Source organism: Barbatula barbatula, assembly GCF_947034865.1.
Source record: "Barbatula barbatula genome assembly, chromosome: 13".
Taxonomy (NCBI): domain Eukaryota; kingdom Metazoa; phylum Chordata; class Actinopteri; order Cypriniformes; family Nemacheilidae; genus Barbatula; species Barbatula barbatula.
In genome coordinates, this window is record NC_136776.1 from 453,820 (window position 1) to 468,476 (window position 14,657).

The following is a 14,657-nucleotide window of genomic DNA, read 5'->3' on the forward strand; positions in this document are numbered from 1 at the left end:
CTGCTGCCACTGGCGAGGTCTTAATTGCCCCACAGCATAGCTTCAAACCTTGGTTCTGAATTACATCTAATTTCTTAAGTGATGTTTTAGCAGCAGACCCATACACTACACACCCATAGTCAAATACAGCTCTCATCAGCCCTGTATAAATGGCTTTTAAAGCAGGTCTACTTGCTCCCCATTCAACTCCACGCAAACACCTCATCACATTCAACACTTTCTTGCATTTCTCAATATTTTTTTGTATATGCATTGTCCAAGTTAATCGTTTGTCAAACCACATTCCTAAATATTTGAAGAATTCCACTCTTTCTAAATCTACCCCAGATAATTTGATTTTAACATCTTCATTTATTTTCTTCCTGGAGAAGAATAAAGTCTTTGTTTTATCTATTGAGATCCTAAACCCCCATTGAAGGGCCCATTCTTGGACTCTGTTTACTGCCTGTTGCATCTTACCCACCACAAAATCTATATTTCTTCCTTTTTTCCACATTGCTCCATCATCTGCAAACAATGCCACCCCAACTGAATTTTGTATGTCTTTAAAAATATCATCAATCATTATTGAAAATAACAGTGGACTAACAATACTTCCTTGTGGGACACCATTTTCCACACTATATTGCTCACTTAATTCTCCATTTATTTTAATTTGAATTGTTCTATTAGACAAAAACCCTTTGATCCATTGGAACATCCGTCCCTTTATTCCCAACATTTTAACCTTTATCAGTATACCTTCTTTCCACAACATATCATATGCCTTCTCAATGTCAAAAAACACTGCCACTACATTTTCTTTGTTCACTTGAGCCTTCCTTATTGTATCTTCAAGGCATATAATGGGATCCATGGTACTTCTACCTTTCCTGAATCCACTTTGATAATGACTCATTAATCCTTTCGTTTCAACCCAATATGTAATCCTGTCATTAATCATCCTTTCCATAGTTTTTCCCATCTGGGATGTTAATGCAATAGGTCTGTAGTTAATTGCTATTTTAGGATCTTTCCCAGGTTTCCTAATAGGAATAATTATAGACTCATTCCATGTTCTAGGAATACAGCCATCTATCCATACTTTATTATATAGACTTAACAAAACTTCCTTCCCCTTATCACTTAAGTTCTCCAACATGGAATAGCAGATTTTATCCATCCCTGGAGACGACTTACCTAACTTACTTAATGCCTTATTAAGTTCAGATTTCGTAAATAACACATCCAATATCCCTTCTTCGCTATCCTCAATGTCAAACACATTGCGATATTTTTCAATTGTAGCTTCTCTACCTCTTTTTTCTTCTTGATTTAAATTCCCTGAGCTGTGCACCTTGGCTAATGTTTTAGCCATAACCTCTGCTTTTTCCTTATTATTGGTAATCGTTCTTTGCCCCTCAACCAACACTGGATATCCATATTCCCTTCCATTCCCTTTCATTTTTTTTATCATATTCCAAACTCTCTCCACTGCAGTAGTTCGACCAATGGAGTCACAGAACTTTTTCCAATGATGTTTTTTAGCTTGTCTTATTGTTTTCCTAACTATTGCCTGAGATCTTTTATATTGAATTAAATTCTGAAAGTTATGTGTTCTTTTTAACTCTTTAAACGCTCTATTTCTACCTTTAATTGCTTCCTTACATTCTGTAGACCACCATGGCACTATTTTATTTAACGTCTTAGGCTTAGTTTTTGGGATTGATACTCCTGCTGCAACAATTATTCCACTGCCAATTTCCTTACACAATTTCTCAATATCCTGATTTTTATCAATAGATAGTAACAATTCATCACTTACTTCTCTATACCTACCCCAATCTGCTTTTCCTAAAATCCATCTCTCTTCTTTTATGTCATGTTCATTTCTTAATTCCACTCCTATCTGAATTCTAATAGGATAATGATCACTTCCTACTGTGCTTTCCCTAACTACCTCCCAGTCACATCTATCTGCAATGGTTTTTGTGACAATAGTTAGATCTATTGCTGACTCTGTACCCCTTGCCACATCTATTCTAGTCCCAGATCCATCATTCAAACATACTAACTCTTTCTCTTCCATAAATTCTTCGACTACATTTCCATTCCCATCATCCCTCTCTCCCCATAATGTACTATGTGCATTAAAATCCCCACACCAGATAATTCTCCCTGTCAAATCCTTCCAAATATCTTGCAGTTGCCTTATCTCCACTTGTCTACATGGGTTATAAAAGTTTATAATTGTCACATTATCTTCATTTGTCCATACTTCTGTAGCAATGTATTCCAAGTCATTCCCCCTCTTTACCTCTCTATACTGAAGTCCCTTTTGTATAAAAATTACAACTCCTCCTCCTTTACCTATTTTCCTATCCCTTCTTATAGAGTCATACCCTTTTATTACAAAATCCAACCTAGGCACTAGCCAGGTTTCTTGTATACAAATAATATTAGGTTTCTCTTGTAAATTTTCAACATATTTTTTGAATTCTTGGCCGTTTGCAATTAAACTCCTAGCATTCCACTGAAGTATAATTAAAACCATTATACAGGCCCACTCCATGACTGTGATTGTTGTGTTTCATCATTAAGAATATCTCTTACTCTTTCCCAAGGCATTCCCTTTGCATCCAGGTATTTTTCAGCTGACTTTACAATTATTTTAATTCTTTCAGTTCTACTAGTGGTCTGTGCTGAGCAATTGATTATCTCAGCCATGAAGATCACAAAATCACCTTTACTCACAATCAACGTATCTTCTTTTAGTTGATCACACTTTACACATTCCTTTACATTTTTAGTCCTATCCTTTATTGTTTCTACCGGTACACCTACACCTCTTGGGACTTTCTTAGTTGCCTCTGCATATGAAACCCCTTGGACTACTTTAATTCGCTGTACCTCCTGCATTCTTTTGTTAGCCTCACAACCTCCATATGCTGCACTATGTTCTCCTCCACAGTTGCAACATTTTAGTTTTGCCCCTTCTTCACATTTTCCATATTCATGTTCACCACTACATTTGCTACATCTTTGTTTGCCCTTGCATATCGCCGCTACATGCCCATATCTTTGACATTTAAAACACCGCAGTGGTGGAGGAATGTAAACCTTGACATCATAGCTCATGTAACCAATCAAGACTTTTCCTGGGAGTTTAGCTTCGTCAAAAGTTAACAATACTGATAGACTGTCACATATAACTCCATTCCATCTTGTTTTAAGTCGCTTTACTTCCCTTACTTTAACATTTTGTATTCCTTCTTTCACTGAATCCACTGACTCACTTAGAGGAATCCCAGAGATCACACCCCTAACAAAGTTTTTGTCATATGCCATTGAACACTTCACTCGTTGTCCATTTAGTTTATTTGTCTTTATTGCTTTCTGTTGTTGTTCATCACTTTTACATATTACCAGTAAAGAACCATTCCTCAATTGTTTAGCGCTCCTTACCTCCCCAATTTCTTTATGCAGACTTTTGGTTAGTTGGATTGGACTCCACTCGTTAAAAGTAGTCCCCTCTTGTAACAATTTGATAAACACCTTGAACTCATCTTCACTCCTTTTCACCGTTTTTATTTCTTTATCAATGTCACTATAATCTGATTCCTCTCTATCTTTAGTTTTCCGTTTCCTATTGATTACTTTCCACTCATCCAAACTCCCGCGTCCAACATCCATCTCCCCATCCTCACTTCCTGATCCGTCACTTCCTGACATCTGACCATTCACAGTCCAGTTGTTGCCAACCGCCTTTAGCTCACGCTCAACAGACAAACGTCTCCGCTCCTTTCCTCCAGTTGCCGCCATTAGCCGCGCACCGTTTCACCCTGGTAATACTCTCTTCTTCGCTACTCACCCTTAACCCCACAGTCAACGCAGCATCTCCCCCTACTGTCTCCGGACAGTACTACACATAATCATTAGGCATTGTAACAATCTATTAATCGACATTATAAATACCAGACGATCTCATAAACAGCACCAGAAAATAACAAATACTGAATACCATTTCTGTGACTACACAAACAGGGTGTCACAACTGCGGGCATATTGTACTGTTGCTAAATTCAAACCTAAATTCGAAGGTAAAAATTCGAAGGTAAATTCAAACGTAAATTCGAAGGTAAATTCGAAGGTAAATTCAAATGTAAATTCAAACGTAAATTCGAAGGTAAATTCAAAGCTAAATTCGAAGGTAAATTCAAACCTAAATTCGAAGGTAAATTCAAAGCTAAATTCGAAGGTAAATTCAAAGCTAAATTCGAAGGTAAATTCAAATGTTAATTCAAAGGTAAATTCAAAGGTAAATTCAAAGGTAAATTCAAAGGTAAATTCAAACCTAAATTCAAAGCTAAATTCGAAAGTAAATTCAAAGGTAAATTCAAACCTAAATTCAAAGCTAAATTCGAAAGTAAATTCAAATGTAAATTCAAACCTAAATTCGAAGGTAAATTCAAACCTAAATTCGAAGGTAAATTCAAAGCTAAATTCGAAGGTAAATTCAAATGTAAATTCAAACCTAAATTCGAAGGTAAATTCAAAGCTAAATTCAAACGTAAATTCAAAGGTAAATTTACCACCATCAGTGCTTAATAAATTCAAATAAAAATACAATACAATGATTCTAGCTTTCATTCTCACAATTTTGAGGTAATATTCAAGAACTAGATGAGGAAAAGTTTGTGAACAAACTTTATGTTGGCTTGAGAAAGTCTGGTGAAATAGTTTGAATTGTGAGATAGAAAGGAAAAGGAGTTTAGTGTTAATAGATAAAAAGATAAATTGATAAAAAGATAAGTAGATAGGTAGGTAAATAGGTAGGTCTAATTTTAAAGAAATTTAATAATTAAAGTTAATAATTTTAAAGAAAACTATATTTTAAGAAAAGAGATAGAAAAGAAAAAGAGGTTTGTGTTAAAGATAAAGAGATAAAGGGATAAATGGATAAGTTGGTAGATAGGTAGGTAGAGATGAATGCAGAGATTTATAGAGAGTGAGTGTATGTTCATGTTTAAAAGATAAGAATTGTAAAGAAAGAAAGATAGAATAAGTGTAAAGAAAGAAAGATGGATGGATGGATAAATAGAGATTAGTGCATTCAGCAGACACGTTTATCCAAAGCGACAAAATTATTATTATATTTTTAAAGAAAAGAGCTAGAGAGGAAAAGAGGTTAATAAAAAGAAAGATAAAAAGAAAGATAAAGAGCTAAAGAAATAAAAAGAAAGATAAAAAGAAAGATAAAAAGAAAGATAAAAAGAAAGATAAATTGATAAAAAGATAAGTAGATAGGTAGGTAAATAGGTAGGTCTAATTTTAAAGAAATTTAATAATTAAAGTTAATAATTTTAAAGAAAACTATATTTTAAGAAAAGAGATAGAAAAGAAAAAGAGGTTTGTGTTAAAGATAAAGGGATAAATGGATAAGTTGGTAGATAGGTAGGTAGAGATGAATGCAGAGATTTATAGAGAGTGAGTGTATGTTCATGTTTAAAAGATAAGAATTGTAAAGAAAGAAAGAATAAAGGTAAAGAAAGAAAGATGGATGGATGGATGGATGGATAAATAGATAGAGATTAGTGCATTCAGCAGACACGTTTATCCAAAGCGACTATTCATTTTTTTTCAAAGAGACAAAATTATTATTATATCTTTTAAAGAAAAGAGCTAGAGAGGAAAAGAGGTTGAAAAAAGATAAAAAGATGAAAAGATAAAGAGCTAAAGAGATAAAAAGAAAGATAAAAAGAAAGATAAGAAGATCAATAGATAATAAGATTGGTAGGTATAGATGAATGCAGAGATTTATAGAGAGTGAGTGTATGTTCATGTTTAAAAGATAAGAATTGTAAAGAAAGAAAGAATAAATGAAAAGAGAGAAAGAATAAGTGTAAAGAAAGAAAGATGGAGGGATGGATAAATAGATAGAGATTACTGCATTCAGCAGACACGTTTATCCAAAGCGACAAAATTATTATGATATTTTTAAAGCAAAGAGCTAGAAAAAAAGAGGTTAATAAAAAGATAAAAAGAAAGATAAATAGTAGTAAGATATGTAGGTAGAGATGAATGCAGAGATGTATAGAGAGTGTGTGTGTGTGTGTGTGTGTGTGTGTGTGTGTGTGTGTGTGTGTGTGTGTGTGTGTGTGTGTGTGTGTGTGTGTGTGTGTGTGTGTGTATGTTTGAAAGTTGTCAGTTGACATTTGGAACATAAACATCTCCCCTGAACATTCCGTCAATGTAAGTTAATGGGACTTTTTGGAGAGTTTGATGGGCATTTTTAGGAAAACCGTAAGTCCAATCCCTTAGAAAAGATATAGCAACTCGAGTGAGACCAGACTGAAGATGCGTGGGAAGTTTAGTGGCTGTAGCTTAAAAGCTCTAGGAGGAGTAGCAGTCAGAAAATTTCAGTAAGAAGAATAATAATAAGTTTATTTAGCATAACAGTATGTTGGCTCTCTCAAGCCAACATAATAAATTACGCCAGTGTCTTTAAATCGAGCCAGATCATTGTTTCATTTTAAAGCCACTCAACATATTATCATCAATTAAAGCTTTAGCTGGCCAGATATAAACTTCTTATGTCCACAATGAAGCATACATAACATTTATGTACGCCGAGGTTAGTCAAAAAACATCTTGCACTTTGCTTTTTTTCTATTATTTGATACTTCTGGATGCTGTTACAGAAATTAAACTGTCTGTAACTGTCATGTAACATATACAAACTAGAAGAAAAAAAGTGTTACACGTGACATATTTATTGCAAAAATCTCTCATCACTCACATTATTCACAGACACCTACATTGTGTGACCAAAACATGCCTACAGGTTTCACAAGAACACAATACAGCCGGACAGAAGTCTGGTGTGGTGTAGGCTGAAGTGAACAAGGCTCCGTATAGGTTGAGATCATAACTGAATGAATTGATTCTAGGTTAAAGAGTAGCGCAGTTTACAGGATTCTCTTGCTTCACTTGATTGAATGTACATTTGTGCTTTCTGTAAATTGAAGAAAAATAAAAGAACTTTTTGACATATGCAGGGGATCGTGAAGACTTTTATTTTGACCTTTAACACGGGCGCCGCCATTATTTCTTTTGGATGATGACGCGGTGCACGTGAAGAGAGTGGAAAGGTGCAGCGGTAAACATGAATGGCGATCTCGGGACTCAATCACGATCAAAAGTTGAGTTTAGACCCGCGACATATATATAGAAGAGCTGCAGGACGTTGTCTCTGAGTGTTAAAAGAAGATTTCTGCCGTGTTCGTGCGTGGAGCTGTCAGTGTCAGTCGCGTGTTTTCTTTCATGTGGTCAAACGAACTTGAAACCGTGAATGTTGCTGGTCGTGTGAAGAAAGTCGGATCGGGTCGTGTGGGATCAGGATCTCGCTGAGGGTCAATGAGTGAAGAAACGGTACCCTGCCATCCGTTGGTCATCATTCAGCATCTCTTCGTTCTTTTCTTCTTTACTACTGAACACTGGTAAGCAAACTATAATCATCAGAAACACATTCATACACTTTCTTTTGTGCACATGTCGTGGAAAGTTGTTCTTGTAGTTTCAGAAAAAAGCATCTAAAGTTTACAGTGTTTTCAACCCATAGTTCTAGTGAAATCCCTCAAAGGAGGGGGTCTCTCTTAAACCAATCAGATCTGTTCCTGTTACCTTCTTTTGTCTTGTCATTCCACCAATAGATTTATGCATCGGTCAAGTTTCAAGCTTGGGTCTTACAGACATTGCTGGAGTTTACTGTACTGTGCTCTTAAAACATAAGTGACCAAACATGCTTAATAAGTGTAAATACATCATCACATTATACACAACCACCTTTGATTAAATATAGTTTCAGCTCACTCAGATCATAACACTAATACATCATTATTCTACTTTCTCTATGGATACTTCTTAATACTTATTCAAATATATATATATGTGCTTTTGTAAAATCATTAAAGGCAAGTATATATCGTCGCTGTCGGGCGGAATCCAGGTATCTCCGAAATCCTTATTTTTCAGGAAATTAGAAATATGGCATATTTTTTGATGTATTAAACATTGTATCGTTAAAGTTGGCATTATACCTTATTTTGCTATCATATACTGTTGTGCACCAACATTAACACAACATTTCCCCAAAATCATGTTTTATCGGAGATACACGATTTATGACTTGGGAGCAGGGAGATAGGAGTATACGCTGTCATTGACAAGAATGGTACGGACAAAGCACGTCGCTGCTGCCAGCAGTGTTCAAAGTCTGCTGTCACGTTGAGCCTTTTGACAAGAGACGAGCTAATCAAAGCTAATGATTGTGGTTTCATATATCTTCCTGAACTCTATTTTAAACACTAAAGCTATGAGCGATGCAATACCAAAATAAAATGATAAACTGACTAAGACATCTAATAGGCGGAAATTAATTTGCACGCCAACAAAGTCGGCAGTCGCATTGAGCATTTTGGCAAAAGAAAAGGCTTCAATAGCTAACCAAAGCTAACGACTCTGGTTACATACATCTTCCTTAACTCTATTTTAAAGGTTTAAGAGCTATAACTGATGCATTACAAAAACCGATGAGCTGATAATGCTGCCTAATAGGCGGAAATGCCTATTCTGCTCGCAAACTTACCTTCGTGGCTCACAGGATTCCTTCTGCACCGAAGCATTACACCTATCTATATTTAAAATAACAGGACTACTTAAAAGTATATAACCTAACTATTTCCACTCGTTATTGTTTAAAAAACAGAGTTTTCCAAAGATAGGCTTACTTGGCTACAGTAGACAGCCCTTTTATTTCACCCATAAATAAAACCTTGCTCCTTAGGGTATTTTACATGCACAGTGCCAAGAGAGACAGTACACCTAACAGCTGAACTTAAAGTCAGTAAAATAATAATGAAAACAATCATTTAATGTTGGAATCAAAACATTACATTTATTTATTTTAATAAATTGAATAAAGTATTATATTAGATAATTCTAAAACTTCGTTGCACATGTATAATAAGCTTTAAATACATTTATAACTGATATCATAGTTTAACACATAAAATCAAGTTAAGGCTTGCTTTACTAAGCCCATTACTAAGTGTATTTGTGTTCATGAGTAGCGTGAGCTCTTCTCTGTGTGTCTGTGTGCATGTATCTGTGAGGCTCTGTGTGTGGTGTTACATGTGTTAATAATATAATAATTTTGTATTGAGTTAGTGAAGCAAATTGTCGTAAAAACTGTGAAAGTCTTTAGGGATGACTTCCTTCAGGTCTTGGAGGTGTTTGTATTTCAGCTCTTTGATCTTCAGTTGGTCTGAATAGAGTGGGCTGACTGTGTGGCTGTCTGAGGTGGCGTTTCGGAGTTGGTGACTCGGATGTGGATGCCAGTCATCAGTATGATTAATTTTGAAGTCCATAGTTCCATTGTTGTTGTACCTAATAGCACAAAATATAAAAAAAAATTACTGTAAAATTGTATAAAACAATATACAACATACCAATAAACTTTAGGCATGACATTGTTAAGACATAAGATTTACATTGGTTAATACCTGATGGCTCTGATATCATGGACAGTTAGGTCACCAGGCCTTACTCCAGGGCGCAGAGACTTGCAGAGCCTCAGTTTGGTGAAGTCCTGGAAGAAGGTGTGGTCGATGTACTTGACTTCGTAAGGATAAGGCCTCACACGGGCCCTCTTCATCAGGTTAACACACTCCGCTGGGAGATACACATCCTGGTCCCTCAGACGCCTCTCAATGACACTGTGAACGGAGTCGCATTCCATCTGAGTATGCCCTTTCTAAAGGTACTTCTGAATGACGACTTTGTTTTTCTTCATGGAGAATAGAAGAAGTGCATTGCTTAGAACTGCATTCCTGTTCTGATACCCGCAGCCATCACTCCACAGAATAAATTTGTCAGGCTCAGTGTGTGCAGAGAGGTAGTCGACAATGCATGAAGCAAACTCATTGGCAGACAGGGATCCCTCACCTTCATGCCAGACATAACATGTGGCACTGTGTGTCAGCATGTTGTACACAGTAAAGTTGTGAACTGCAAGCTTTGTTTTGTAATACAAGGCAGAGGCTTTAAGCTTTGGGCACAAAAGGAACTTGTAAGTCCATACATATGACCATGATCTTGTTACTGGCCTTGCTTTTGTCGGACAACTTTTCAGCACGGGCCTCTTCTTTTTGAAGGAGGTGGTGCTGCCACACGTCATCAGGTAAGTTGCTGGTCTTAAAAGCACAACAGATGTTGCACTGGTCCTTTTTTGGGTGGTAAAGGCCTAGGTTGAGATGCTTGAACTCATCTGTAAACACTTGCCTTGACAAAGGAGTTACATTCTTCTCAGCTGCAGCATGACAATACACTGCATACAGATCAGCCATTGACTGAAACACATGTTCCAGATACTGTTTGGATGTTGTGGATCTACAGTAGTGTGAGGGCACTTTTGGGAGGTCCTGCAAAAAGCTGCGAATGAATTCATGGTTTGCCACTGAACGACGTGCGTTGCTGTGTGTTTGTCCCTCAGTGTCTGCTTGCGTGAATCCCTCCTTTGCCCAGTAAAGGGCAGACCACTTGCTTATTCCTAAAGTAGACACAAACATACCTTTGCAGACACGTCTTCTCTGCCTGCTGACCCGTATAAAAAACAACAGGGAATTTGATCTTCGGGAATTGTCAGTCCCTCTTCTCCTTTGCACTGGGACCACATCAATTAGACCACGCACATACACTTTCTTCTCCTCCCAGGTCATATGTTGCCAAAAGTCATTGAAAATCTTATTCCTCTCAGGCTCGCCGATTGCACTGCAGTGATGTTTAGCTGACTTGGCACATGCTGCTGATGAACATCTAGGCCCCATAGCCCGTGGCTCCCTCATTATTTCCTTCTGCTTCTGTTTTCCAATGTATGACTTCCCAACCATTCTTCTTTTCTTGTTGATGACTTTCTTCCAGGTGTTTTCAGCTCTCAGTCTTTTTCTTGGAGGTGCGTCTTCCTCAACATCTGAGCACAAATTCTCTGCATCCAGGTCCTCTTCGCTTCCACGATGTAAAACTTCAAAACACCCACAAAAACCAACCGTGCATGAATGAGTTACATCTTTATAAACTGTCAACAGTGAGTGATATAATTAAAGGGGTAACACTTTAAAATGACGTTCAGTATTATTTAATGATGAACTTATCATTTACAAAACACGACATTATTCATAAATTATAAGTTAGTGGTATCCTACCATTTATAAATGTTTGTTAATTCAGTTTTAATTAAATTAAAAAGACAAACATGCAGGCCAGCGAGCCCTCCTCTCCTTCCAGACCACCAGGGAAATCTTTTCAAACATATTGTACAATTAGTGTGAATATTTTTTAACAAATGTCTATTGTTGTAAAATCCATCTGTAAAAAACATCTATTTTGGCATGTGAAATCATGATTATCTCTCAGAAATTCACTCTACCGGCATGCACCACTGTTGCTTCCTCTCTCTCTACACTCTCTCCATCAGAGCTCTCAGTCTCTATTAGGGCCCTAGCCTGATCATATGGCACATTGACCATCTGACAGAGTTCCTTTAAGGACACAGACATGACTGCTGCAAAAAATAAAATGAATAAAGGTCAAATGATCGTTTCCCTTAGTTACACGGCATGTTTACATAATAACGAGGCAAAACGCCAGCTAGCTTGCTTAAACAGCAAAGGCGGTTAACGTTACTCGTTGAACATGATGGCATGCCTTGACATTGTAAGCTTCAATCTCTTTTCTGTAATGACAGGGTTTAGTCCACATTGCAATAGATTGTCTTGCACTACAATCCGATCCTCAGACAAGCGCCAGATCTCGCGGGGGTCGAGATTATTTTTCTTTAAGCCCCATAGAAATCGTGTTAGCTATCTCACCAAAAATGACGACAAAACCAATGCATAGTGGCTGACTAGGTCAACAGCAGGCATTGTTGTGCTTTAAATTTATCCTCGTCAGAAACAAAACTATGGAGGATTTCAATCAACAAGATAGCTAACGTTACCGTCCGATGCTAGACAACAGAAAGAAAAATCTAGCATCCTCAGAAACGATACATTTCACCCTAGCATTACCATTAGTTCGAGACAAAACTGTTTTATATAATATATATAAACTGTTTTTATATAATTCATATAACTAAATCTTTTTTTTTTTCCTTCTTCAAGTACCAATGTTTGCACTTTAGTTTGAACATATATGACTTCATCAGGTGAAAGAAACTTGTTCAGTTTCCTAAACCTTGGGTCAAGGACCATCGCAAGAATCACTGTGGTTGGTCATCTATCTGAAAAAGCAGTCTCCCTTATCCATCTCTCCTGCAACTGCTGCACAGCAGTGCAATGCACAGAGGACCACCCATGCTTCTCCTCCAGGATATTTGCTGCAGCCACAATGTTAGCACCATTTTCATGGACTATGGCAATGATTTTGCTAGGATGAGCAACAGGACTGACTCGTAGGCAGCACTCTGGGAGGACTTCAACAGCCCCTTCACAAGTGGAGGTATTGTAGATATTGTTGCATATTTCTGTCCACTCATGAACACAGTGGCACATTCAAAAGGCTTGAGGACTGTTGAAAGCTCTTCCAGCAGGCTCCACTGGTACCTTTAGCAGGTACCTTTAGCCTCTCTGTGTGACAGAGCTGTCAGACAGTGTTGCTGTTACAGGCCACCTTTGCTCAAGCAGTCGGCTTATCATGTAGAATGTGCTATTCCACCTGGTGCTTACGTCTTGAACAAGGCTGTGCTCAGGTGTGTTCATTTGTAGTTGTTTCTCTCTGAGCTTACTGCTGGCAAGCTCACTTTTCTTAAAATGTTCTACCAGACATCTTGCAGCCCCGACAGCTTTTCAATGCTTGGATGCTTCAACGCAGCATTGATCACAAGTTGAAAAGTATGGCCAGTGCAATGCACAGAGGACCACCCATGCTTCTCCTCCAGGATATTTGCTGCAGCCACAATGTTAGCACCATTGTCATGGACTATGGCAATGATTTTGCTAGGATGAATTTCGCATCTGGCCACTACCTGCTCCAACCAATCTGCAATGTTAGATGCAGTATGTCTGTCCTGCAGTGGCATGGTGGTGAGGCAGATTGACTGCATGTCCCAGTCATCTGTGATGTAGTGGCATGTAACGCCAAGGTAGGCTTCAGTTGCTACACTTGTCCAAACATCAGTGGTGAGAGCAAGTTTGCTGTTGTTGGTGTTTATTGCCGTCTTCACTTCCTTGAATGTCTCTTCATATTTTCTCTCCATGAGCTTTGTGAAGTGGGTCCTGGATGGCAAAGTGTAACCAGGGTTTAAGTTGTGGATCATTTTAGTGAAGGCCTCATCTTCAACCATCGACAGAGGCCTCATGTCAGTGACAAGCATGTTGAGGATACTATCCGTCAAGACAGCAGCTTGCTGTGGTGTACATGATGCATTTCTCATCAAGAAGCCTCTCATGGTTTACTGTTATTTTCTGGAATCAAAAAGATAGTGTTAGTATGTGTAATAGCACAAATTACTTTAACACTTGTTGTTTTAGCTACTAGTTGTGTAAAGGCAAGTAACACAAAGAGCAATTACAGATAAGACACACACACACAAATAAATATACATACATACATACACACATGCATGCATATCATCATAAGAATAAATATAAATAAAAAAATACAATTTAAAATATTACAAATGAAAATTAATCGTTTTCTATTTCAATATATCTCAGTATTGCTGTTTTTACTGTCATTTAGATCAAATAAATGTAGCCTTGCTGAGAATTTATACAGGACAACAGATTGAAATATTAATGGGCAAAAAGAGGCAAGGAAATAAAAACGTGTCTTTTGTCTTGCTAACTATATAACGTTACCACCCCTGCTTTAGCCTACTACTGTTATTAGCGAGCTAACGCTAACTTGTCAAGCTTATTTAACTGGATAACGAGTAAACGCCAGCACCAGAAGAGCTACTGGAGGGACGTTACATTCATTTGACTTCAAAACAGAACAAAAGTAGTAATTTGTAGTGACTTACCCTGCTGTTGAACTCCCTTCCTCATCAAGGACTCCAACATGTTTTCGTTTTAGGTGCTGTATCATCACCGTGGTATTCCCGTGCCAGGGCATGTCGCTTTTGCATATCTTGCAATGAACACCCTTTTGGGATTTATTTAGGGTGAAATATTCCCATACCTTGGATGATTAAGGTCGTATTGATTCATCTGCCTCAGCCATGTTTCAGAACAATGTTACGGGTCTCTCTGATGGTCTTTCCTCTACCTTTGCTCTGCTGCACGCTCAACTTTTTTTTATACTCAAACATGTGGCGTAATAGTCGCGCGACATTGTTGCAGCCCTAAACATGATTAAGTTCCCCCTTCTTTGTTGAAGACATTTCTTTGCACATTAAAATGTATATACACCAACCAGATTGCTTGAGACAGTTTCAGTTAATGCCCTGATAGATCCAACTCTTGGATATGGCTTGCAGATCTTATAGATCTAAAATTAAACACATTAGACACATACACATTTTTATCCTATTATCCTAGTTTTTCACCACCTTACAGTTGAAATACTTATTTTAGTGTCCACTGTGTGAAAATAAAGGAAAACAATCAATGTCAGTGTAA

At 37.4% G+C, this 14,657-nt stretch overlaps 1 protein-coding gene across 4 annotated transcripts in view; it reads left to right on the plus strand.

Moving 5' to 3' along the window:
• Positions 1-7,089: 7,089 nt before the first annotated feature.
• The window catches only part of LOC306902760 (uncharacterized protein), a 53,379-nt gene continuing 45,811 nt past the window's right edge, over positions 7,090-14,657 (plus strand). For 3 of the 4 annotated variants that reach the window (XR_013787474.1, XM_079471597.1, XM_079471598.1), the window contains exon 1: positions 7,108-7,478. The gene's annotated coding sequence lies outside the window, so the exon portion shown is untranslated. Of the gene's footprint in view, positions 7,479-14,657 lie in introns of all 4 variants that reach the window. The other variant, XR_013787473.1, reaches the window with a different exon arrangement.